Genomic DNA, 26937 nt, shown 5'->3' with positions numbered 1-26937 from the left:
TGGTCAGAGGCTCATATTCAAGTCTTTCTGACAGAGGTGGTTTGCTTTGATAGTCAGGCCTGTTTACCGCTCCATGTCCTGGGGGCTAACCGAGCTCAGATCACCCTCAAATGAACTGAAGAGTGAGGGAAATATTCAACACAGCTGTGCTTACTCTGGGGGCAGGGGCCAGGAGAGACGTGCTGCTATGCTTTCAGGTACTGGGCAGGTCTTGCCTCTGAAGCTGTCTTTAGAGAGCCTGTTTGCATTTATAAAAATGTTTGCTTGGATATGAAAATGAAGATTTCCCCAGTGGCAAGGGATGGGAACGTAAAGAGAGAAAGCGAGCTGGATGGAGATAAAAGATTTTTTTTTTAAAAGGTAGCAAATCAGCTAACCCAGCGGCTGCTAGGGAATATACTAGCAACTCCTCAGCAAATCGAAGGTAGGCTGAGGGTTCAAGCTGGCAATTTCTCCCTGAGTAAATCTAGCCAGTCTCTCCCTAGAAGGTTGGATTAAGAAAAATGCTTGTGTGAATGTCATTTACTGGATGGTTTTTGGGTTGTTGTTGTTTTTTGCGTCGGCCTTGTCTTATGCAGGGTTAATGTACATTCCTCCACTGAATATGAGTCCCACATCATGGGCATTTCATCTGGAGATTCAGGATTTGTGTTGGGTAAACATTTGGCCTCTCCTCTTTATTCACTGAGTCAAAATTTCTCTTACCCAGTTTTGTTACTTTGACCAATTTACCATCTCTGTGTGTCTGCACAACAGACCCAAGGCTGGCAGCATCAGTGTGAGTGGAACAGAGAGAAACTGTGGTGTAATGAATAGAGGGCATGGCTATTTGGCAGTCCAAGTGGATGGGAGGGGGTCACATAAGCTGTTAAAGTGGGCAGAGTCAAGAAATATGGCAGGTAGTATGGAAACAGCTTTGGCTTGCCAATAACTGACGTTCATCATGTTTAATGAACAATTCTGGTTTGGAATTAAACAGCCAGCTGTGGAGCAGTTGTCACTCATATGTGTTTATGCTCTCTGACCATGCTTAGCCTTCTCTAATTATTGACCTATTTTTCATTCATGAGAGAGTGTCCTTGGAGATTTATTCACATGCAAGCATGTCCAGTTTCCCCAAATTAGGATCCATACAGTGCCGTTTACCCATGCCCCATTTTCCCTGTTGCTGTCTTACACAAGCACACATACAGGCACACCTTAAACGTGTTATTTTAAATGCAAAAAATATATACTAAACATTCTGCAATTTATGCACTGAAGCACTGTGTTGCATAGAATGAGCTCCTGTAGCAGGTTTTGGTATACGCTGTGACCCCGAGCTGTAACCACGATCAGTTAAAAGATTTACATTTTGTCTAATTAACGCAAAAATCACTGGACAAATGCAAATGTGTTTTTTTCAGACGTTGCCAAGTCAATGTAATGCCTAGTAAAATATGGAACAACTGTTGTCAAGAGAAGTGGAAAGTCATGAGCAAGCTGTGAGCAAAACCATGTTGTGAGTGTATCCATTCTGCCCACTGCGTTGCTGGCGTCCAGGCTGGCCTCCTGTTTGCGTGTGCATCCTGTACCCCTCTGCTTCACAGCCCTCCCTACGCTTCTCCATATTTCCACTAGTTCTTTCTGTCCAAGCTTTGCCTGGTGTGAGTTCTGGCATGCTGGCCCTGCCCTGGCCTCCTCTTCTACTCTGCTCCACTTCCTCCCCCTGGCTCGGTGGCCTGGCTGCCCGGCGGGGGCAGCCTGCTCACCTCCGGGGCAGCTGGCATGCCTGATGGCCCCATTCATCAGACCTGCGGGTGAGGGGTGGGGGTCTCACATACAAAAGAGGTGGGGGTTTATCGTTGACTTTATTGGGATAGTTATTAAATAAGCCATGATGACAGGGGAGGCAGAGGAATGCTTTCAACTTCCTCTGCAGGAGATGTCTTACACAAACCCTAAAACTAGATGGATGACGGAAGGAGGGAGGGACAAAGGCAAACAGTAATTTTGTCATCCAAAATGGGGGAAGAAAAAATGGTCACGGAGATGTATTTATGAAGCGAGTACCTCTCTGAAAACGAATAGGGGGTTTTTGAAGAGAAAAGTGATGGGGAAAATGAGGATAGTTTAAAGCGTGAATGGGAAAGGCTCTAGTTTGTTGTCTTTTAAAGATAGATGACTTGCCTGGCGGCCTGCGATGTTGAGGCTGGTGGCTGAATGGCTTATGACTGAATAACAGAACCCCCTCCTGAGATTGGCCAGTAACACACACAACACACACACACAGAGTCCATTGAGTGTCCCAGCAGGAGAGAAGACACAGCCTCTGGGCCAGGGGCCAGTGCAGGGATCCAGAGGGCAGTGAAAGTCTCCCCACAGTTTCCAATACAGCCAACAGTTAACTATTGGCATGGGAAAACCCAGCCCAGTGCCTCCACACCCTCAGCTGCATTCAAGCCTAACAGTAGCACATCCTTGTGTGCATGAGATTCCCTCGACCCTAACCCTTCTCCACAGCTGCTGAACAAGAGAAAAAAGAAAGCTGCAGCACCAGAAACAGAGGGACACAGAGAGAATGGACACCAGAGGTGAGAAACCATAGTCCCCAGGGCAAAATGAATGACTCACTGTCATCCGCTTGGCTTGCCTTTGATGTCGAGTCCTTCTGAACAATGCTAGAAAAAGAAAACGTTAAAATCCACGACATTTATTGCCACATTCATCATTCAGTTATTTGTGTTAAACTAACTCTCTGAGGGCTTCCTTCTATATTACCTGGGCTACAGTAATAGCTCACCGACTGCAGCCGCAACAAAAATGATGTTAGAATTTGTGAAATAAGCTTTCACAAGGCGTGGCTGAAGAGTGTTGCCATGGAATAGTAATTACTGAGGTTCAGTCTTTTGCCACATGTATATTATTTAAGGCCTTCTTTGAGAGGACTGAGCCAGTGATTGAGCCCATTGTTGCCATTTGTTTTCCCCTGAAGAGCTTAATAGCTTTGTTGCTTCTATATGCAGCCAAAATTGAGCATAGCATTAGTTCAATCAGGCTACAATGTTAGGCCTGCAACAGACTGGAGATCTGTCCAGGGTGTACCTGGCCTCTTCTGGTCCTGAATTGGATATGGATGGATATAAACTTAGGGTTAGCCTGAAATGTTGGTGGATCAGTATCTGCTAGCCGCTTTGCAACCAACCTTTTTTTGTGCTATTCCTTTCATGCTATGTTGTACTCAATCAATGTCATCTCTGTTATCCCTGAATGCTCTGTTCTTAGGGGTTGTGCTGCTGCTCTCAATGCCTTTGGCTTTCATGTGCATGTGGAAGCTCAAACAGGTCTCAGAAGAGACTCATAGCGCCAAATCTGAACTGCTTGGATGGAAATAACAATCATCTTTTGACTACACTGGTCTTTACTGACTGAACTTCTGTTAACAAAGCAAAAAAAAAAAGTTCTAAGTAGCTCTTTCTGAAAATAATCACTATAGTGCATCTTGAACAATTGTTTTTTCATTCCAATGGATTGAACACTATCCATAAGATAAGTAAGCAGTTTCACTTTTCTGCTTGGTTTCTGGTCTTGTTGTCATATTATGTTCGTACAGTGTTTTTTTAAATTTGGCTAGCGAGGCTACTGTGTGAAAGACTGCCGGAATGTTTTTGAGGGGAAAATAACAAGAGTAGCTTTACTGCAGCCAAGTTTCCCATGAAAAAAAAATTAGCAATGTACTTGCTCATTACAAATAAACAAATACAGCTGCCGGCATAATGAAATGTACTTCAAAACATGTGCACATGTTCAAGAGCCCATCTATGCTTCAGTCTTAAAAATGCACTTACAGGCACCACTGTCAGTTTTCATCCTTCGCCTCAGTCTCGTAATTATCTTGTCAATTAACCTGGAGCTGGAAGGATAAATGACACACTTGTCTCCTTCACCGTTTCACCATGGCTCCTGTTTTCCTCCGCTTCCAAATGAATGCAAAGCCGAGCGAGGGAGAGGCTGATGTATGTTTTTGAAAATCAGGAGGTATTTAAATTTGACTTTGCTGATAATTTCAAGGTTGCTCTTCCCCACTGAACTGTCTGCAAAGTGGCAAAAACCTCAGATTCTTGTAATCGTAGCGAGCTGTATTTCACTTAAAGCCCTGATCTTTTTTTTGTTAAGTCATAGCATCGATGCAAAATACAGTAAAACTTATATGAAGTATAATTCCTTTAAAACCAAACAAAAAAAGCCAAGCAGTTTTTTGTTGTTTTACACGATTGAGTGTACCGCTATTGATAATACCCGTATTATCTAAAAATGAGAAACGGATGTGGGTGATTAAACTAAATTTTCTGTTACGATTTTGGCTCCCAGCCATAATAGAAACGAGGCTTTCGCTCTCCTTTTTTGTTTGTTGTTATTATAAATCCAGTGCAGCCCTTTCCTTTGACAGTAGTTCGATTTTGCATCTTACTAAAAAGTCCAAGTAAAATCACAAGGTTTCTGTAGGTGAACGAGTGGAAGGAATATTAACATGTGCCTGTTGGTTTTCCATTTTCTGTCACACTTCCTGTGCCTGCTGTAAACATCTCCCAAAGCACATAAGTCCGCTGCTGCCTGGGCCTCTCTCTGCCCCCCTCTGCCCCCGCAGAATGGAGGCAGACTGCCTCCCTGCCAGCCTGTCAGTGCTCTTGTGAGAACAGGCTTTACTGTCAAAGCCGCAGCCAACTCCCTGTCGGATGATCCCGCGTGCCCACCACGCTCACCTCTTTTCTTTAGTATTATATGAACAGTATTTAAAGTTCAAGAAAATCCCATTTAAAAAAAAATAAATAAATAAAGACATGATTTTATTAAATTCAATAAAGGCACAATGTTTGTTAATGAATGGCTGTGTTCAGTTCGGTTAGATTATCGACCAACTTAATGTTTATTATGATTTTTGGTGTCTTTAAACAAGCGCCGTTGTATTTTAACACAAATATGATAAAATCACAAACAGTCAAGCACATGTGCAGGTGTGCTTGTGGACTGACTTTCACTTGGTGACTGACTAAAGTACACTGGCCACCTCCAAGAGGATCCTCTTTTCTATTGCAGCAGTTACTTATTGTCGCAAACTGGAAGAGACTCGCTTCCCCACGGCAAATGTGCCAAGTTATGCCGAGTCGCTTGCACAGGTGTAGCAAGGCTGTTGTTACCTTGTTGAGTGAAGCAGTGGAGACAGGTGAACTGATGAGGACTCAATTCTTCATTTCATTACCGACCTGTTGTCTGCTCATCTGTTCCTGTCTGCTTTTCGAGTGCTCTCAGCTGCAGTTTGTTGCTGGTCTAATTGAGTTACTGCAGGTTTGTGCTCTGTATTACTTTCTTACTGTTTTTTTGTTTTGGGGTCTTTTTTTTTTATAATACAGGCTGAGTACTGCACATACCAGTGACATTTCATCATCCCAGTTTAGCTAAATCATTTTTTTACTACCTGCCTTTCTGAATTAAACACTGGTAACAGTTTTCACCAGCCACATTTGCATGCAAGACTACAATTAATACATTTGAAGAGGAATTTAACTGATAGCAGTGTTTTGTTTAGCACATTGTGATATTATCATTATCATGAATCATTTTACCACTCTAACTGTGTCATGAAAATCTAACACTGTGACCCTAATACAATAAAGTCCTAATAAAAATAGGTTTCTCCCTCTTTCTAATTCCTTGTCTGGACTGTTTTCCTCTCATATTTTGCACCTTGATGAAAGCAGACATAAAAAAGCTTGCTTCATCCAGTTCAGTGAATCAAACAAATGAATATAGGCTTTTCGCCCTCATTTGCTCTGTGTTAGGTATGCTTTGTGCCGCATCTGTAGCAGTGCATGTCAAATCTTCATCTGTTCATCAGCGTAGATGCGCCTGTCTGCGAATGTGTCATGCGTTCGGAAAAAGGGACAGTGCGCAGTCACATCTGGCCGCATAAACTGCAGTGCTCGCTGAACCCACGCGGGATTCGGCTCTCACTGCAGAATTCCAAACCTCAGCAACGACGACAAGCGCTTTATTGAAAATCTAAAAATAGCGTGACAAGAGATGAATATCTGTAGCATCTAATTCATTTTAACAAGACTCATGAAACCAAATGAAGTGGCATACGGTTTGGGAGAAGAGAAGGGAGAAGCGTGGTTTTAGTTTTGAGTGATGAATGCCACTTTTTATCCTCCAGTGCTCAACGTGTCTGGAAAAAGCTGGATTTTGAACATTTTCAGTGTGTGCCCCCAAGGACATTCTGAATGCACCATACTTAGAACTTAAAAATAAAGCTTTCTTGTGGTGGGGATGATGCATTTTTCAATTTCTTTAGAAGTCTCAGACAAATTCGCTCTGAGATTCTATAGAGCAAATTTTATATTAACTAATTGTTTCTAAGTGCAGTCTAGAGATGGACAAAAGTGCTTCTATTGTCAGTGCAAGCAGACAGTCAATAACGCAGGCTCGGCAGTTTTGTTTATTTCCTGCTAACTGACTAACTGACTCATTATTCTGTATCAACTCATTGAATCTCTGCTGTCAAAACATGTTTGTGTACAGACGAGCCACTGCTGACAGATGTGAAAGGCATTTAATAAGCAATATAGCAGTCACAATTTTCCATCGAGGATAAAGCAAGAAAAATTGGAAGTGTTTAACGTAGCTTTAACATACCAGATTAACAATGAGCCGTTAAAGGTAAGGGCAGGATTTAGGTTTTAAATCTTGTTTTAAGCAATTTTCTTCTATTTGGCAAACCTAAATGGAAGAGAAGGACTGTAATGTGCTATCTATAATGTGTTATCTGCTGATATTGGCAGTAAGATTTATCAAAGATTACTTATTTCTTTATTTTTTATTTTATGGAATAGATATCCGTGCCACTACTTCTTTTCTCCGACACCTGACCTTCGGGCGTGACTCTGCAGCGATGCGGACTAAGACCTTCAGATATTGGCATTCTAACACTTAGTAATTGCCATTATAACACCTCAGAGATGAAGTACCAGCGCCTTGCCCCATGTGACCGTGCATAGCAACGCTTATACATCACACTCCACTAAGCGCATCCACTGTGTGTGTCTTTGTCTGTGTGTGTGTGTGTGTGTGTGTGGACAAAGACAGGAAGAAAAGAAAGAAAAACAGAGAGAAGGAGATACGATCTGTCCGTCAGCTCCTTTATCAGTGCATCTGTCCTGTAGATGCGTATCTGGGGCTGCTCACTCCACTGAGCACTCAATCACTGGGGCTGGTCTGCGTGAATTTTGTGCCAGAGGAATGAGTGTGTGTCAATACATGTGTTGCAAGGTTACCCATGTGGAAGCAGATCAACACGCTGAATGAATTAACACACGTGTTTGAGGTGGTTGGGATGGTGTGTGTGTGTGTGTGTGGGGGGGGTCTCTGCATGCCCGTCTCTCACTGTAGTCTTTTCACAACTCCTCCAGGTCATGCCACTTGCGCTCGGAGCAAAGCTTTTGTGAGCTCAGGCTTTTAATTTTTCAGAAGCTCATGCTTGTTAACTTAACCTTAGAGTGACCTCGCTGATGTCAGTCTCCTTGGGTTGCCATGCCTCGCCCCTTTCTTTCTTTTTCTTTTTTTCTTCTTCTTCTTTTAAACCAGCCCGCAAAATGTCTCAGAGATTAATTCAATGGTAGGATTGGGACTTAATTACAGAACCAACATAAAAGACTTTGGTGGTTGCATAGCACCGTAGTCCCAGCAGGGCTGATGGGGATGGTTTAGATAATGTATTAAACTGTGCGTACTATACTGGGCTGTAGGGTCACCTTTTAAGACGTTAACAAGCTGGTAAATGGATTTTCTTAATTAGACAATATAACAGTGATTAAGTTGGATTTGAAATTGCAATAGTTACCTTTGAAAGTGTGCGTCACATCCCATTAATATTCTGTCGCTTTTTTTCTTGGCGCTGGATTTTTCAAATGCATAGGGAGCTTAAGAGCAACAACGAGGGAAAGCGCTAGAACAGCGGGCGGTGCAAATGTAAATGTAGATGAAAAGGACAATATATTTACCTAAACAGAGAACACATGCTGGTGCTGTGGCCTGTGGAGCATCTCTCTGCGGAGAACTAGCTACAGCATCCCCCTGCACTCATCATGTCATACCAGATAAGAGCGAAAAGAAGTGGAAAGAGGAAGGAACCGAGGCGGAGGGACTGCATTTGACATTCAGCCCCCCTCTTTCCCGCCAGTCATCCATTTAACCCTGCCACCATGACTGGTGCAATATTAATGCTCTTAAACGCAGATGAGGTGAAAATGTGTCTGAAGGAGCAGATCCCTGCGGGGAGAGCAGCTGCATACATGCATGGGGTTATGAACACACACATGCATACACAAACACACGTGCATGCATGCACTTGCGCACACGGGCACGCAAATAGTGCACAAAAAGAGACTTGGATGTTTCTTTAAAAAAGACACTGTCCATTTACATTCAGTTGGTCTTTTGAGCCAGATGTAGTCTTTTTACTGTACATGATCATTTCAGCAGCCTGCCTGCCTAAGTGTTTGAACAGGCTCCTTTCCTGCTGTTTGAAACTGAAACAGGCTTAGCAGAGATTTAGGGATCAAGGTGTGTTTATGTGAAACCCTAAACCAGCTCAAATGCAGGCTATTCTGCCAAATACCCCCGAATGCTCACTCGTGTGGCTGGGCCCTTTGCACTCAGCGTGGAATGTTGATCTAAGAGGAAGAGGAGGCAGGTGAGAGGCGAGATGTGAGGGCAGGAAATCGATTTGGTCCCGTGTTACCTGAATAATGAATAAGGTGCTGTGTCCCTGGGTTAAAGGGCTGTAAGTGGACAGAAGAAGAAGAGATGGAAATTTGTTTGGGCCTGAACTGCTTACTTTTGTGCTTATAATAAGATTCTAGCGAATGTGACTATAAGCACCACTTTGTTAAAGATAAAATCGGGTCTATATTCTAAATCTTATATACAAATTAAGAGCCTGTCCACCTATTTGTCTTGCTATTAATCTCATTGTACTGAGCTTGGCTGTTTTTCAAGTATTGCTCTTGCGAGATAGTCCTAAATAAATAGGCAATAAATGGCAAAAGAAAAGTTATTACACTTACTTTGAGACAAAAGGCCAACGTTCATTTTAGCTTTCACAAATATGGTATCGATTATATGTTATGGTAATATTATATGAATTGAACTAATGTCCCTTTTGTTTTTCTTATAGAGAACTGCCCATAAAACATTAGTGCTAATGTATGCTGATTGATCCGTTAAGGATTTACAAGAAGACGCACTCCCTTGATTGCACCGGTTTTATAACAATAACTACAGCCAATGTTAGGAATATTAATAAATCAAGACAGAAGCTGTTTGTGTGTATGAGAGGAAGCGGATGGATTCGGTGGTGACTGCTATCGGCTGGAAATTTTCTGCAGCTCCTCGTTTGATTTTGTGTGAAATCAAAATGGCAAATGCCATAAAGTGGCTCATGTGGCTGAGAGCCTGATTCATTCTGGCCTAGCTCGCAAATATCCCCTAGTAAAAGTGAAAGTTTTGAGAGTGGAAGTTGTCCTGTGTTCTCTGCCTTGATTCTAAAAATTAGCTCAAAGTAACATAAATGCAGCTGATTGTGGTTTGTTTTGAAAGAATTTTAGTATTACCAAAAATCATCCAGAATTCATTTCATCCAGTATGTGTCAGCACATATCTGTAGCATGGATTAAAAAAAGATATTTGCTTTAAATAGGCCAAGACTGCCTCATGCCTTCGTTGCTGTAATCGGGATGATGTGACCTCCCTAGCACAGTACTTCAGGGAGTAGCATATTGCAGCACTTCAGTTATTGCGGTCCACACCTCTTAGCCCCATGCCAAACCCCCAACCTTTAGTTAATGCTACCCTGCACTGAGCGAATCCCACATTGCTGTTTCACTTTCTGCATTATCTAACCCCGCTTTAGCTGCTCCAGTAACAGCTAGTGCTACCAGTAATTTTATATTCTGTTTTATTCTGTGAAAAGTGTGTTCGAGGGGTCTCGGGGGTTGATGGAAGCAGTTGTGTTGGCGAGGGGAGAAGGGGAAGTGCTAAACAAGAGAACCGAGGTCCTCGGGGAGAGTGAGCTCAAAACAACTTTGCAGCGCTCTGTAACCTTAACTGTTGCTGCTGAAAGACCAAGAAGTTATTTTGCAGCCCCCAAAATACTTGCCATTAAGTGACTCTGAACCTCTGAGAGTGTTTTCCTGTCACCACTGCCCTTGGCTGGCTTTTAGGGGATGTTTTGCTCGGATCCTTTATTGACATGTGGGTTAAAAAAATGAAAAAATGTTGCACGTTGAGTCATGCAAGTGAAATTTAACAGATTTGAACTTCTGACACTCTGGCGAGGGAGGGGAGAAAGTATATGTGAAAACTTTTGCATCAGTAGGATCATGTCGCTGTACTGGATGAAGTCAGTTCCTTAAGCGATATCCTAGCCACTACAAAAATGCATTTTAAAAACCTCTCAACCCCAAAAATGTGGGAGTAGCTTTTTTTCTTTTTTTCTTTCTTTCTGTTTTTTTGTTTTGTTAAAGCAACGCCCTATGGATGACCTCTCCTTTTTCACAGCTGCTGCTCTCACAAATGCTTCTGTACCCATTACTTTTGCTTCGTAACACAAGAAAAAACACATAGACACAGAAGCGCACACACAGGCTCTCACGAGGGTGTTAATGGCAATAGGATGACAAAGATAGGGTTAAAATTTAGCTTTTAATATTTGAGATACTCAGAGGAGCTTGGCGTGTGTTTCAATCGCTGTTTCGTTTAGTCTGCCTCTCTCATGGTGTCTCAGGTAAGCGATTGTAAAGAGACATTAGAATGCTTAAGGAAACAGATGGTGCTATGTAACCTACTTATATCATTGATTTATCTTTTTATCCAATTGTGTTTCCTTTTGTAACCTTACTCTGGGCTATATCTCTTCATAGTATGAAGCTGCACCCGCTGAAATGTTTATCGACAGTCCCTGCATATTCAATAAGCAGTCAGTAGGTTCTGTAGCGTGGGTATCACATAAATTTCATCGCTTGCTGTGTTTGAATTTGCTGCTGGGGCTTCCTCTTTTCATGGAAAGTTGTTAAAAATCCAAATATATATATATATATATATATATATATATATATATATTTTTTTTTTTTTTTTTCTTTTCTTTTTTTTCTAACTTTCAAAGATCCCAGAAGACGCAGTATTTGATGTCATTGTTTGTTGCAGGAAGGAGAGCGGTGTGCGCTGTAGCCCAAATAATTGGCGGAGGATTCTCAGCAGGGGAAGGTAAACTGAAAGTGACACCAGGGTGGAAGGCTCGGCATGATGCCGTCTTCCTTTCAGCGCTTCAGCTCAAACTACAGACCCTCTACAGTTCCACCATAACACAAGAGAGAGCTCCCTGTCTGGATGAGCAGAGAGCATTTGGCAGGCCCAAATGCTGATTTCCCCCCCGCTCTCTTCCCATTAATCTTTTATATCCAGGGCTAAATATGAGCCGAGTTGATGTGACGCTGCGTCTGTGTCAGGGGCCGTCTAAGTAGGAGGGGAGGGCCTGTTGAGGTTAAGTGCTCTGGTGTCTGTGACTTGGGGGACATGAAGAGAAGAAAGAGGGAGGGGTGTAGTTTGAGGGAAACTGAAGGTGAGAGAAAGGGGTGCGGAGAACAACGGGAACATCGTCCCGTGAGGGGAGACCTCAAAGTTAGGTTGAGATTTTATGAGTTTAGACTCGAAGCTTGTGCGTTCTTACACAGACATATACAGACAAGCAGACGTACAGCTGGTGAGCCTGAAACAAATGATCACCTAATCCAGGCCGCTCATGTTTCAACCCCTGCCCCCAAAATTCTGTGAGTCCATTCATATTTAATGTTCACTATAACAATTCAAATATTCATTCATTTTTCTAAAGTCTGGCTAAAATAAGACATGTTACACACGACAAAACACATACTTGTTTATATAGTTAAATCAAGCTTCTCCAGTGTATTTTTAATCAGTTTAAACAATGTGATTTCATAGCTTTATTTTTTATGTCGGTACATTTGGACTTTCTTTAAAGCGATTTAAAAGTATGCCAGAGAAGCTCGATTTCATTGACAACTAACATAGTAAGATGCCAGTTATTTTGTAGCAGGTAAATTTAACTGATATCTTACTATTTCAAGTTGTTGTTATGATACCAGAGGCCGTGCATAAAAATCCAAAACAGCCAAGGTGACATCACAAATGGACTTTTTGGTGTCTGGATATTTTTTTCCACTATAAACATATTTTGTTCAGATGGTGGAGCTCAAGAGTCAAACTAATGCTAGCATGCTCGCAAGGTGCATGAGTGAATCTCACTACAATCGAAGTCGTACTGTTACTGTACTAAATAGGTGAAGTTGTGTGTTTAAAAAAAAAAAAAAAAAAAAAAAAAAAAAAAGAAAAAAAAATCACTCCAGTACTCAAAGTGCTTTATACAGCTTGCCTCATTTGCCAAGCACTTTTTTCTAAGTGCTTTCTATCTAGCATTCACACTCCAATGAATGCATCGGAGTGCAACTTGTGGTGCAGTACCTGCTCTATCTTCTGAGCTACACTCAACCTATGAAATTGGAGGAATGGTTACAGAGACCAAAAACATGTTTACTTCTCCTCTAAAGTTGAGTCATTTTTAACCTCAAGTGGCCATTTTGTGAACTGCAGTTTTTGGCTTTATTCCTGGAAGTTTCACTTTGAATATGATGCTAATTCTTGCTTACACTGGATGCATCTAAGTTGTAAGGCTCTTACAAGTTCAAAATGCTGTTGTATCTTATTATCACGTGGCTTTTAAGCTAATAACCTTTAATATATGAACCAACTCCATGATGGAATGTGGTCATTTCCTTTATTTCTTTATTTCCAGGCAACAGGAAATAAATAAGTATGGAGTGATGAATGCTATTTTTTTTTTTTTAAATTGTTGGTTCAAATCATTGTTAATATGCAAAGTTTAGGAGAGAGGTACAACAGTGAATTTTTACAAGCATCCGTATAACTCCGTTAAGGTCTGTTAGCCAGTGGTGGTGGAGATCTTGTCAAAACTGATGGAATTATAAATGCAGAAAAGTGCCATCAGATTTTGATACACCATGCAGTACCATCTGGAAAGCGTCTGATTGACAACTGCATCTTTTGTCAGCATGATAATGATCTCAAACACACTGCCAATGTAGTGAAAACATACCTGCATAATAAAACACACAATGGAACACTATCTGTCATGGATTGGCCTCCCCAGAGCTCAGATCTCAACATTACTGAGGCAGTGTGGGATCGTCTTGATAGTGAACAGAACAAAAGGCAGTCAATATCCAAAGTAGAGCTTTGAATGTCCTTCAGGAAGCCGGGAGAACTATTCCCGAAGACTACTTAAAGAACTGACAAGAAGGCTTGTCAAAAAGTGTTCAGGCTGTGTTGAAGAATAAACACGGCACTGTAGTGCTTATTTGAATCATATCTATCTAATAGACTGTAACTTCTTTATGTAAATGGAGAGTCCTCTTCACACACAGAGGTTAATTATGGAGTTCCACAGGGTTCTGTCCTAGGACCTTTTCCTTCCCACTGTCACCAAAGCACTTGCTCATAGCGGGTCATATGATTGCTGGTGTTTTCTGTCTTCTTGTAGGGGTTTTTACCTTACAATATAAAGCACCTTAAAACAAATGTTGTTGTGATTTGGCACTATATAAATAAAACTAAATTGAATAAAAGCAGTCACACCAAATATTGATTTTCAAGCTTGTTAGAATGATGAAAACTCAGTTTTTGCCTTAGAAAAACACAGAAATATAGTATCTGAGTTTTCCTAGCAAAATATGAAGAAATAAATAGAATAGTACATCACCCACTGCTCACCAACACAGATGTTTCTTTCAAGAGGCGATCGGGTCAGTAACAAGAGTAACGTTCAACTTTTGATTTCAAGTTCTCTCGCCAGTTGCCACAAAATAAATGCTCAACTCAAAGAATCAGGGCTGAATCTTTCTCTAATGATTTGAAACATTTGCTTTCAGTAGGCAGCTGGACGAGTTTCTTTCTGTAAAAATCCTCTTATTCCCCTCCGAAGAGGATAGAGGCATAATATTCCAGTTACTGTCAATGAAGTTTTTAGTTTTTGGTTTTTTTTTTAGAAAATTCGCACAGCAGTGGTTTTGATATCTGGGCTAATGCAGATCTTCATGGGGTATTACTACACAACTGGATTTTTCTCAAAGTGCCGTATGACTCTATTGTTGCTGAAATTTGAAGGGAGTGCTGGGGATGCAGTAGAGCACACAGTAGCTCTTGCTGCCTCGTGCTTTGTCTCTTGCTGTGCACTCCAGCACACACACACACAGGCGCACACATACATAAGGCACAGCAAGTCCCTGCTGTGATGTGAGATTGTATGCTACAAGATGCTGATTGAAACCTATGTCTGTGTCTCCTCGCGTATATGAGTTTGTGCGCATGAAGCAGAATACGGCACAGCAGAATGCACCCTGATCATCATATCAAAACAATAATGAGGAGAAAAGTCAACATTGTTCTCTGCCACGCTCCATTAACAACAGCAGAATCCATAATCGTATTCATTTTCAAGCAGCTTTATTTAATAAAGTGGAATAGGCCTGGTACCTCCATTACCATAATGCCACTTAACATTAATCTTGGTCATTAAAGAAGACTCATACACAATCCCCAGGCATTTGAGTCATAGGAATTAGGGATGAACTGCGGGAAAAGAAGTGCTTATAACTGTAATGATGTGTTTGCCCCTGTTTTTCAAATAAGGAGTCGCTGCAAAAATCCAAAGATTCTTAATGTATCTGGAGGTATTGATGCTGCCAACCATGACTTGGAGGTGAGGTTTTGATCTTCTGCTTCTGGATGTAAACAACTCATTAGGCAGAGAGCAGAATGCCTGCTGACTGGCAGGGACAGCAGGGGTGCTGGGGATAGCTGGGAACATGTTAACTATCTCAGTATCGCTATCTCTCTTGGTTGCTCTTCTACTCCACTTTCATCCGCTCATCAGCCACCAGAGGCTTACTTGGGAGATGTGAGGGTATAATTGTGTCTTACTCACAATACCCACTTCTTCTCTCTCTCTGTCCTCTTTACCTGGTGATTGAGTCTGAACCTGCTTTAAACTCCCCTTGTTTCCCCTTCCTCTTACTATTTTAGATATCCTTTTATTCCACCTTCTCATCCCTACCTTTTTCTTTCCCCCTCCCTCGCTGGGCTGTCTCCTCTCACGCATTCGTGGTCTCTTAATCAATAACCCCCCTAGCTGCTTCTCAGCATTCTGCATTTCCTCCGGCTCCCTGTGTCTCACTTCTACTTTGAAGAGGATGTCAGACAGCCTTTCCTCATATGGAGCCATTTTCATTCAGCTCCATCACTCCAGAGACGTGACCTCTCGGCGTACTTCTTTCTTTCTCCTCCCTACCTACGGTGTCTCTTCATTGCTCTTGTACCTGCAATTCTCAGCTGAGTCACTTAGGAGCTCATTAACAAAGAAATTCTGTGGTCATGTGAGCCTCTCGCCTCTTGCAAGAAACGGTAAACGTCTATTGTTTGACTACTTTGATTAGTGAGACGCTCTTAACAGGGAAGGCTATGAATTTTACATTGTGGCTGAGTGCGGCGCACATGGCACACAACACCCAAGCAGCCCTCCAGCAAATGAATTTAACCTTAAAACCTTTATCATTTATTCCTGCAGATCCCATCGCTTGGCCCACTCAAAACCTCAGTCTGGAGTAGCGCTGTTCTTTAGCAAAGAAGCAGACTTACAAATCCATATTTACTGCTGCTGTGATCAATGACTAGTGCTCTCAACAAGCGAAGATAGTTTCCATTGGTGATGCATTGATTTGAGCTAGTAGTTCATGCATACTAATGAGTCTTCTGATCCATAAAAGAAGAGCTTTAAAGTCAGTTTTACAATAAAGATCTCAGTATTGATCCGGTATCGAGCAGCCTGATTAAGACATGAGGCACAGCTCAAAAGCAGATTTTAAGGTTGTTTTTCCATGTTCGTCGGGCAGGCTGTATCATAACTTTTCTTTATTAGTTATCAAAGTTAGTCCAACAGTGCTAATTGGACTTTTATTGCCCAGATCTTTTCAACTTTGATTTGTACTTTTCAGCCATCTAGTTCCTCTTTTAGTTTGAAAGTATGCTTCGTCAAGTTGTCTGCTGCCCCACTTACCTCCAGCCAGCGAGTTGAGAAAGGATTAGTGTCCCTTTGTCCCACTGACTGGAACCTCGGACTCTGTGACAGATCTGAGAGGCACCAGAGTCCCATCAGATCAACTGCACTAATTAACTTGTTTAAACAAAGTGGGAGGGGGAGTCAGGAGAAAAGCTTTCAGTCTTCAAAAAAGCCATTAAAGTGGAGCAGGGAGGGGGGGGATAAGTGACACAAAAGAGGTGCTGTGCAGTTTATTGACGGCCTGGAACCTGAGTCTTTTCTCTCTGTATGCGTTTATGTGATGGGAGACAAGATTATGGAGCGCCGTGTTTACAGCGCGGGTTAGTCAGGAATGAGAAGCTTCTGAGAAATCCCAGATGTGAGCAACTTAACTGTTGACCCCTGCGTATGGAGTCTAATTAGAAGTCGCAAGCACGAGTTCTTAAAAGAAAGGATGGAGAGAATTTAGAAGGGTCAAATAGATAACTAAACGTACCTAAGGGAAGGGCTCAGGGCACAGCTTTATTATTAACTCCATTTAGCTTGATGATTCAGCTTCACTCATACCCAGTTCATCAGGCAGTTTGTCTCTGCTCCCAAGTCACTGGATGAGTATATTTCTTGATACTGTGCACGCACTAATCTGCCTACTAATTTTCATTTACCATGCTATTTTTGATGCAGTCACAGAATTTGCAACAGCGATTATAAAGCTAAGCTTAACAAGGTCCATACACATAGACCTTCACCGAATTGTATATGTGGTGCATATCACCTTGTTCTTCCGCCTCCTTTATACTGTGGCTGTCTGTCTGTCTTCATGATTGCTCGTATTGTAATTAGATGGAGGGCTATTATCCTGCGAAAACGGGGGTTTTTTCTCCCTTACAGACCAGCAGAACACTTGCCTTGGGGATTTTGTAGCACCGAGAGTTAATAATAGACATGTTCAGGCTGAGTAAAAGCAGCATTTCCACAGGGGCTTTGTTTAGAAATAAAAAGCCCCCCTACCCGTCAGCATGCAGTGGACACTCATGCCCACACGGTCTTTAAATGGCACAGTCGTATCTTGGGCTTTGATGTATACCTAAGATCAACTCTCGTTTAGAAAATCCCTTGATTTTAAACGACATCTTGCACTACAAATGTCCAAATGGTATCATTACAGCGTGGAATATACACAAACAGATGCATAGACAGAGAGAGAAGGAGCCATGTTAGAGTTGCAGGAATGCCTCTGTGTGATGTATGATCTTCATTTCCCCCCCCCTATGGGCCATCTCCAGCTCAGCACCAGCCATAAGACAGACAGAGGAAATGAACGCTGGGGAATTTATCTCCCATCCTGGCATTGTTTCTGCCTGGTGAGCTCTGAATTAATACATTTATTAAAGTGCTGGGTTGAGACCTCCACTTATTACGGGGCAGAACTGCTGAGCAGGGATTGTGTGTTATGTGTTTTTGTAAAAGCACAAATTGAAATGAATGCTGAATTAAAAGGATGGAAAATTAAAAGGTTGCACCATCACTCCTATCATCTGTGTATTTATACCAAGGGCCAGAGAGATAATTGGAATGAGCACAGCAACAGAAACAGTGTTTGTATTTTCATAGTTATACATTTGCAATGAGCTCATTTTAATTCAGTTTGCCTCATATAGTATTTTCATCTAGCATAATAACATATTGTGTTTTTACATGACTGCTGTGGTCCGAGACCTGACTGGCTGATGCAATCTCATTGTGAGATAATATCTAATAGCCTTTGACCATTTCTCTTTATGTAGTCTATTGCTAGATTTTTGCAGTTACACAGGAAGCGTGTGTGATTTGTCCCTTCAGAGAAAATTGGAAAAAAGCACACGTTAGAGCATGGGTGTCAAATATAAGGCTCAGGGAGCCAATCCAGGCCACTGGAAGGTTTTGGAAAATGTTAGGGAGTACAAAGATTTTAAACTTTAAAATTTATGAAAATAAAGTTAAACCATTAATACACATAAATAATTAAGTAAAGTAATAGATATACAATTACATGATAGCAATAAAAAATGGGACTTTTCTACCTATAGATATTAGGGAGAAAAAAAACTATGTGAATTAGGAACTTTATATTTTAGAATTTTTATAAAAGGTAAAATTTTATTTTTTTTGTAATTACAGGACACTTCCGCTTTTTTCTGTAATTTCACACGTTTATCAGGTGAGATAAGACTAATACTTAAGATCAAAGTGGGCTGTACGTGGCCCACGATGTAAAATGAGTTTAACATCAGGGTGTTTGAGGGTACAGAAAAGGTTTCATCTTAAAGTTGTGTCTATGCTTTAGGCGTTTTTTGCTGTTTTGTGCTGTCCCTAGCTACTTGACGGTTGAGTCAAGGTATATTTGAAGCTGGCACGTCCTTGCAAATTTTAGCAGATTTTGGAACGCGGATAACAAATCCATCATGCTTGAGCGTGTTGAATGTGCATGTTAGCCTTTTGACAGGTTGGGGGGCATTTGCTAAAGTGAAGTAAATGGATGGAGCTATTCCACAGAAACTGCCTGCATAAAAGAAGGGTGAACAAGCTCAAACGCCATGGGCAGGTTTAAATCAGTGGGCACCCTGGCCGCTAGTTAATAACGTCCTTGACAGAGCATTAAATAAGTGGCAACAACCAACATTATAAACATTCCTTCATTGGTGATTGCATCACTCAGTAGCTCCCCACTAAAATGCATCAGTGTCAAAGTTTAGAGAGGCAGCAGAGCAGGAAATGCTCCTGATTAATGAAATCTGAATATAGATTTGCCAGAATTTGAACAGTGACTACACTGATTCTTTTGATGAGACTCGAATGTGCAGCCTTTGAAACTGGTGTAGGCCCAGCGATATATAAAACCGCTTCTTCATCTCGTCTCCTTTCCTGTGCTAGTTCCTGCTCTTTTCCTACAATGACTGTACTGCCTCTGTCTTGGGGCTGGAAGGTAAAGCAGTAGCTTTGATTTGGTGCCTGCGCAGCGGTCTTTAACTTTGCCCTCCAGTTCTTTTCCTTTCTCCACCCTGGACTGATGTCTCAGGGGCACCTCATCTCCTGTCTCTCCCTCACTCCTTCATCCACTGTACCTCCACCTCAACCCCTACGGCTGCTACAGTCAGCCGGGCTAATAGAGCCACTTACTGCCTCTTTAAATCTTTACGGTGCTGGTTAACCCTTTATTGATGTTCCCAGACCCCTTGGCTGCCTGCAGGCTGGCCAGCCTGTAAATCTACAACCTGGGCTTGATCACCTGCTCGTGGGGAGACTTTGAGTAAATGCAGGCTTGGTCATTAGACAAAAAGGGGAGAAAAAAAATTAAGTATGGCCATTCGTCAAAAACTAAACAGTGATATGTGTGTTTCCTCTGCGAGCCTTTTGTTCTGCTTTAAGGCTGTTGCCTTCTGGTGTCTGCTGCCACTTGAGATGGGACATGCTGAACATTATGTGGCTTGCCAATTTACGCAGTGACACGGCGGTTAAAACAAGGAAAAAGTTCTCAACTCAGCTGGTGCACTCCTATATCTGACTCTAATTTATTTTAGCTCGAGGCTTCTTTTTGCTTGTTTTTTGTACGTGCGTGCGCACAACGACAAGCTGGCAGTGACAAGTTATCGGTGACTTCAGCTCTTGTAAGTAAGATGTGTCTCTACATCAAATGGATCAGCCTCAGTGGCAATGGGTAATCTGATCACAAAGCTAAGATGTATACACATTAGCTGTAATCTTACGAGGCCCATTTCCAGCAATATAAGTGAAAGTTAAATGGGGGAAAAAAATGAGAAGAGAGAGAAAAGTGTGTAAGAGTGCCGGTTGTAAGTGAACAATGACAGGCATCTAGATCATACGTCTCGGATCATTTCACCTTCCATATTGGAGTTTATGGTTTGTAGATTCTACTGCAGTAAAGAACGTATTTTCTGAGGCAGATGTTAGCTTTTGATTGATTTCCTTCTTGCCACAGAGCTCCTCACTTTGTGTTCCTTGACTATTTGTAATACAGAGACACACTAAAGCCTTTAAAACCATCAGCAGATCTCCCTCGAGACTCCAGAGCTTTATGTAGTCTGGAGGGCTTGTCCAAATATATAATAATCCATCTATGGTCTTTAAAATATATACCCATCCTCATCCTATATGATTCTGTTTTCATTTGAAAGCCCTGGCTGAGGGAAATGTGGCTCATGACATCTCCGCTGGTATGCATGCAAGCATCTCCACACAAAAGGTGGCCTCAGTTGTGGCCCAATAAACTCCGAAAGCCTGTTTAGCTTCCTTTTTCCTTTCTGCCCCTCCTTTCCGAAGGCCAGCAGTATCCTTTTACCTCAGGCGGGGTTGGTCCGATGATCTGGGACATGTTAGCCAGCTGCCAAATGAAAGGGGATAAATCACGCAAATGAAAACAAATAGAGCCAGGTCGGCTTAACTCTAATTAAAGCCGGTTCCCCTACTCTCTGAACTCTGCTATGTTCTACATACTTGACAGTGCTCCCGGAAACATGTGTTCCTCCCAAATTCCTCCATCTCTGAAACAGAGCCATGTGTGGCTGCACAGGGGGCAGGGTATGGCTGCACCACGGCTTCTTTACATTTTGACCAATTCGCATATAACCGAGATACCAGCGAGTGAAAAGCGATTGTGTAATGCTTTAATAATGTTTTAATGCACTGCAGTGTATTTCCGTGCCCCTTGAAAAAAGTATTCCTGCACTCATGTGTTTCTCTCTCTCTCTTTTTCCCCTCTCCCCTGTCGGTCCACGTTTTCCCGTGCCTGCTGATTCTGCTGCATATAGGTAAGGAAAAAAAAAATCCACCACATTATTACCTTTTCATCTGAATACTTTATGAATTGCTACAAATGATTCAAAGTTTGCTTGTACGAATTATACAAGCGTGGTCTAAGAATGCTTTTGCATGCTTATCGTATGAATTTACATAACTGTAATTCCAGACTAATCAGCACTGGCTGGCTACTAAGTTAATGGGCCAAAGGGATCAGCCACATGAACCTGCCCCTGCACGGCATGTGTCACTCTGCATTACTGCACTTTTTCATTTATATTACTAAGTCAGTTCCATTCACAGTGCTTCTATTCAGAGGAATAGCTGTGTTGGCTGCAACTTGTTTACATGTGTGTTTGTGTGTGTGTGTGTGTATATGTGTGCTTAACTGCAAATCAAATGCCTCATTTGAAGGTGAAACGGATCAGCTTTCCTTTTTTATTTTTTATTTTTTTGTTCAGTTTCCTTGTTTGCTCAGGCTGAATGAGACATAAATGATCCTATGTAGGTCTTGTGATATGACAACGAGACAGCAGATTAGAGTGCCTCAGGTGGATGTCTGTCTTTTCACCAGCTCATTCTTATCCACCGCTGAAAGAAAATATCAAGTTGCTACTCTCCGTAATCCTCCCCATCGCAGGGCTCAGTGGCTCCTCTCTAGCTGACCGTAAAGCGCAGAGAGTGTCTCAGTTGTCATACAGCGGGAGGCAGAAATGCCCTCCAGAAACAACCGTTTCTGCTTTGCCTGAGTGTGTCCGCGCACAGGGAAAACAGGAAGGCTCACTGACCCATGGATCAGTTCAATTAGCATTTGCCAACGACACCTGCTTGCAACCAGCCACTCTAGTGTGAGCGTGTGCGTGTATGTGTGTGTGTTTGTGCTAGTATTGCTGCACAACCCCATTAAAAATTAAAACACAAGGCTGGGAGTGCACTGGGGTAGACCTTCTGTTCCCCTTTCTCATCAAAAATAAAAGGACAGCAAAGTATTTTAAAAAATGGAAAAAGATGAGAGGGTTTTACAGCAGCTAGGGGTGTTTGTGTGTGTGTGTGTGTGTGTGTGTGTGTGTGTAGCAGGGTCGAGTGCATGAGCGAAAAACAAGCAAATTAATTGTCAAAATAAAAGATGAAGGCAATTATGAAAGTAAAAGCCCTGTTAACATATTATGAAAGTAAGGTTTGGTAGTGCAGACGAAGGTATGCGTTTCAGCAGATTTTGTAACACCTGCTTTCATGCTGGGTCAGTTTTAACCTGAAGCACTGAGCAGAATAGATAGACAGGGCGTTATGAAAAGAGGGTCAAAGGTCAAAAAGTGTAGCCACCCAGCTCGTAATGACTTTAACCTATGACCCTGCGCCGTGTCATGAGTTGTCTCTTAATGTAGCATGAGTGATACCTTGGCAGCCTTTTCACATTCTTACATCTGTGTCTCAGCGGAGAGAAGAAAAGCTCAGATTGCTGAAAAATAAATAAATAAAAACCCAAAGTTGCAATGGCTAGGTTGTAAATAGCTGCTAAATTCTACCTGTTTTGTTTTTTTACAGTCTAATGATTTCACATGCATTGACACCATGATGCAAAATGCTGAAAGTTTATCTCCAGGAAGCCCCCTACTGTAGCATGGTGTTTGTGCTTCCTTGTAGCCAGCAGTCCCGGCTTTGTGTCTAATGGAACAGAGGACTTCAAACGTGACTAATTGTTATCTATTTGTTTGTTAATGTGCCTCTTGTTTGGTGCTGTTGGGAACAGATGTGCCTGATGAGCTTTGTGAAGTGGCAGAGATATGCACTGGGATGAGCCTAATCAGTAGCACAATTATAAGTTGTGGAGTACATCATCTGCGCGAGCTGAGGAGGAAAATTGTTGTTTTTCATTTGGTGTACATGCAGCATCTTGAGCATGTCCCTTTCACAGTTAGAGAGCTGCCAAGTTTTCCAAGAAGAAGGGGAAAAAAAGGGAAAGAGGAGCCCTACGCTGTGTGCTTGGTTCAGCACGGGAAGCATAAAGAGTAACTGATATGGGTGTGTTCCAGCCTGTATAAAAAATACATGGAAAGGTTAAGAAGAAGATGATGTTTTTAGTGAGAAATTGGGGTGGATCTGTTGTTGCTAGAGGAAGAGCGGTGACATGCTTGCTGACCTTCTACGTGACCCTCTGTGGTGATGCCTGAAGGCTTCGGTGAAGGCAGCGACCTCAGAGCTCAGTGCAATAAGCCTTGGGCTTCACCAGGATAGCCTGTAAACACATGCTGGGTCAGGTGCTGTTAAAGAGTTTCTAATCAGAGGGCATAGTTTTTTTTAGTCAGGTTATTGCTGGACTATAAACAAATTCAGACTTCATGTTGCCTTTTATTCAAATTTGAAAATTTCTGTTATTATTATTTAGTATTAATGCAGTGAAAATAACAACGCCTCCCTTAGACCAGATGTTTTTTGCATTTGCAGTGATGTGATTGAGCACTGAGGACTTGATTTGCGTGTGTGTTTAGACTTGTCCAGTAGATCCCACTTTTTCTTCTTTTCTCTTTTCTAAGTGTGCGTCAGACCCTGGGAGGCCACTGAAATGTGCTGGGTGTTGAGGTTGTGTTTGAGCAGGTCACAGCTCAGCAGATGACATGGCCTCCTCTGTCAGTGTGGAGCACAGAAATAATTCAACTTTAAGGTTTTCGGAACAAAAGACATGTCGTGTCCAAGTATAATATTTATCTGCAGTGATGTCTTTGCATTTAAATGTTCAGATGGAGTCACATTATTATAATGTTACTTTGCATGATCTTCAGTATATTGTTATAATATGGATGATTTTTTCCTTGTTTTTTATATCAGTCATTATTATAATGCTTTTTATTTATATATTATAAATATTTTCCACCTCTTTTCAGTTCTTCCTACCACGCTGTATTATAGAGTGAACATCAAATTAGTGTTATTAACTAGTGCTTTCAAGAAATGAAAGCTCAGTTTCACTTTCATTCAGTCACTTCACTATTTAGTAAAAGTGAATTGTGGCACCAAATGGACAATTAAATAAATCAATAAATAAAAATAGAATTCAGAATCATGGCTTTCTCGTGTGCGTGTTCGTTGTCTTCCTTCTGTGACTGGAGGAATGAAAACTCCAAACCGAATCTCATCAGGGATCAAACTCAGATTCCTCCAAAGAGGCAGAAATCTCTGCAGGCTGTCTGGAAAGGCTACACATTCAAATTGCATTTTTACTGCACAACACATTGCAGCTGAACACACTTCACACCACTTTTGTGCTCTGAATGCTGAGAGGACTGTCACCGTATGGAATGAGATTTTGTTGTGTGTGTGCGTGCCATACACTATTCTCTGTGCATACGTATCTGTGCAAATTCATACCTCTTTAGATGATGTATTGTGTGTTTTTGCTTGCATGTCTGCAAAGTGTAAAAATCTCACTCTGTGAAGTGTGTTATCCTAGTGTGTCACCAGCACCAGGAGATAATGGTACTAGACAGAGGCTAATGTACAGTCCTATAAACCGTAATGGATCCAGCGGGAATACAGAGCTGATATGAAACGTGTAGGCCACTCTTGTGGTATATTGCCTTTAATATTGTGTGGTTGACTCTGTGTATGGTGCATGATGGGCAAGAATGTTTAGAGGAACAGCAGGATTATGACATGGCTATATTAAAAAGACATTAAAATAATATGACCCACTCACGGGGATAGGTGGATTGCTGAGCCAGGCTCTCCTTTGCAAGTAGATGGAAGATCATTTTTGGGGGGGATTTTAATGGTTTGAAATTATTCAGCTGTTTTGGAGATAGGATGTGAAATGATGCTGATTTTATCAGTCTCCTCCACTGAACTGTGCCATTAATCTGACTGTGCATTGTTTATTCCACCTATTATTAACACAACGGCAGACAAATGGATTAAATAAAAGTCTCTGGTAAGGATGTCCCATTCACTGTTTTATGGAGAACCCTGGGATCTAACGTAGTCTCTGTGATCAAAGAAAAGAAAAACAAGTTATGATGTTTATATTATGTTATATTGTTTAGTGTAGTCGGGGACAGGGGTGCTCGCATGACCAGATACGCCATTAATCATTCTGTCGAGGAGGGAGGGAGCCAGGGCCACGGGGCGAGGGGTCGGGGTGGGGTGGTTTGTAAGGGTGGGGTGTGAGGGGCAGTGACAGTTTGGCAAGGTGATGTGAGCCGAGCTACTAGCCTGTGGAGAAGTCCCCCTCCCTCCAGTCTCCCCCGATATCACACCATCTCTCCCTCAGTAGCTTCCGCTCTCTTTTTCTCTGTCACCTTCTTCTATCTTACCAGCCACATTTTCATTCCCTCTATTAAGGCACTGTGTTTGCCCCCCCGGTGTGTATCTCCTGGGCCCGAATGTCACTCACGCGCTGTGAGTGCTAGGCCCCACATATCACATGGTGATAGGATATATTGAGTTCACGGAGTGTGAGTTCATAAATGTGGGTGTGTAACACTTTAAACGTGGGAGCAGTGTTACTAACACGGTGTATTCTCTATGTGTAAAGTGCAGTGATCCAAAATGATCAAACTGGTGCTGATAGAAATCTCGCTCTGAGGCTGGCACTGGATACAAATCCAAGCTCTTCAGTTTTACTCGACAAATGATATATTTTGACCTGTGAGTTACAACATTTAGGTTAAGGAATCATTGGAGTCGTCAGGTTCATTACCTCTGGGGACCACTGATGTTTATTCAGATGCCACAAAACTCAGTTTAATAGTTGGCATTTTGACCCTGGACAACCAAAACACTCATTATTATTTTCATATCTACTATTCAACAGATAAAAAGGATTTCAAAATTAAGTGTGAGGTCTTTACCTTTGAAAAGAGTGTTGTTGTGACTTGGCACTGTTTAAATAAAATTGAACAGAACTGAAAAGATGCCTGTTTTTGTTTTGTTTTTTGCCTATATCATCCAGACTTGCATGTCCCAGTATTTTGTAGGTACATGGGCTGACATAAACTAATAAGCATATACCAACAATTTATATATTTACTTTTTAAACATGCAACCTCTCTATGTGGATCCTGCACAGTCACTTATTTGTGGCTCCTTGTGGCGTGTCGGTTGTCAGATGAATACGGGTAAAGTGAAGAACTTTACAGAGAGATGGCAGATGAATGATTGACTTGGGGCAAAATTTTAGGGGTGCTTTTTCCTATTCACTAACAGATATGTGTTCAGTGTTGCATTTAGAGTTACAATGACCATCAAATCATAATAACATAAAAAAGTAATGTGTCTTTCCAATGTTGGTATGCTGTAAAGACATCACTTGTAGCTCAGTTGCATTAAGTTCACCCTGTAGTCAGGCGTGGAGCTTTTTTTTGCGATTACTGACTAATATGATTTGAGAGTAAATGTCGTTGTAGCTCCTCTTCATCACAGCCGAGCCTTTGATGTTTTAAATTCAGTCCAAGGATTGCACGCTTCTTAATAGGATGACAAATTTGTAGAGGCCCATGATTCACGAAAGCATTTCAAAACCAATTAGATAAAACCCCCCAAAACCCATGGTCATCAAGCTAAAAACAAGACTGTAAATTACAGCTCGTGTCAGTCACGACTTGTTGTCACATAAACGCTTACGCCTTCTGACAACTGAAAACATTAAATAAACACTTTTTTGAAACGTTGTCATTCTGAGTTGGTTTTAAATGTCAAGTGCACTGCGTGTAGCTCACGTAGGCCTGGAATTTAAGAAAAAAAAAAAAAGAAAGAGCCTCTGATCTGCAAAGTCCTGATATGAACTGGAAGCAGCAGTGGTCATTCCTTTAACACAACCGCGGGGATAATTGGTTTCTTTAAGGAAAACATTCTGTGGTAGACTTTCAAACATTCTTAAAGGTTCATCCCTGTATGTCTACTCTTTGATCTGTCAGCACGATTTC

General features: G+C 41.7%; 1 protein-coding gene across 3 annotated transcripts in view; it reads left to right on the top strand.

The window, feature by feature from the left end:
* unc5cb (unc-5 netrin receptor Cb) overlaps positions 1-26937 on the top strand; it is a 124372-nt gene that overhangs the window by 20145 nt on the left and 77290 nt on the right. The gene's annotated exons all lie outside the window — the stretch shown is intronic.

This window comes from Perissodus microlepis, chromosome 7 (genome assembly GCF_051167445.1).
Source record: "Perissodus microlepis isolate ML-2025 ecotype Zambia chromosome 7, ASM5116744v1, whole genome shotgun sequence".
Classification (NCBI taxonomy): Eukaryota; Metazoa; Chordata; class Actinopteri; order Cichliformes; family Cichlidae; genus Perissodus; species Perissodus microlepis.
Note: the sequence above shows the minus strand (reverse complement) of the source record. Positions and strands in the feature narration are given on the sequence as shown.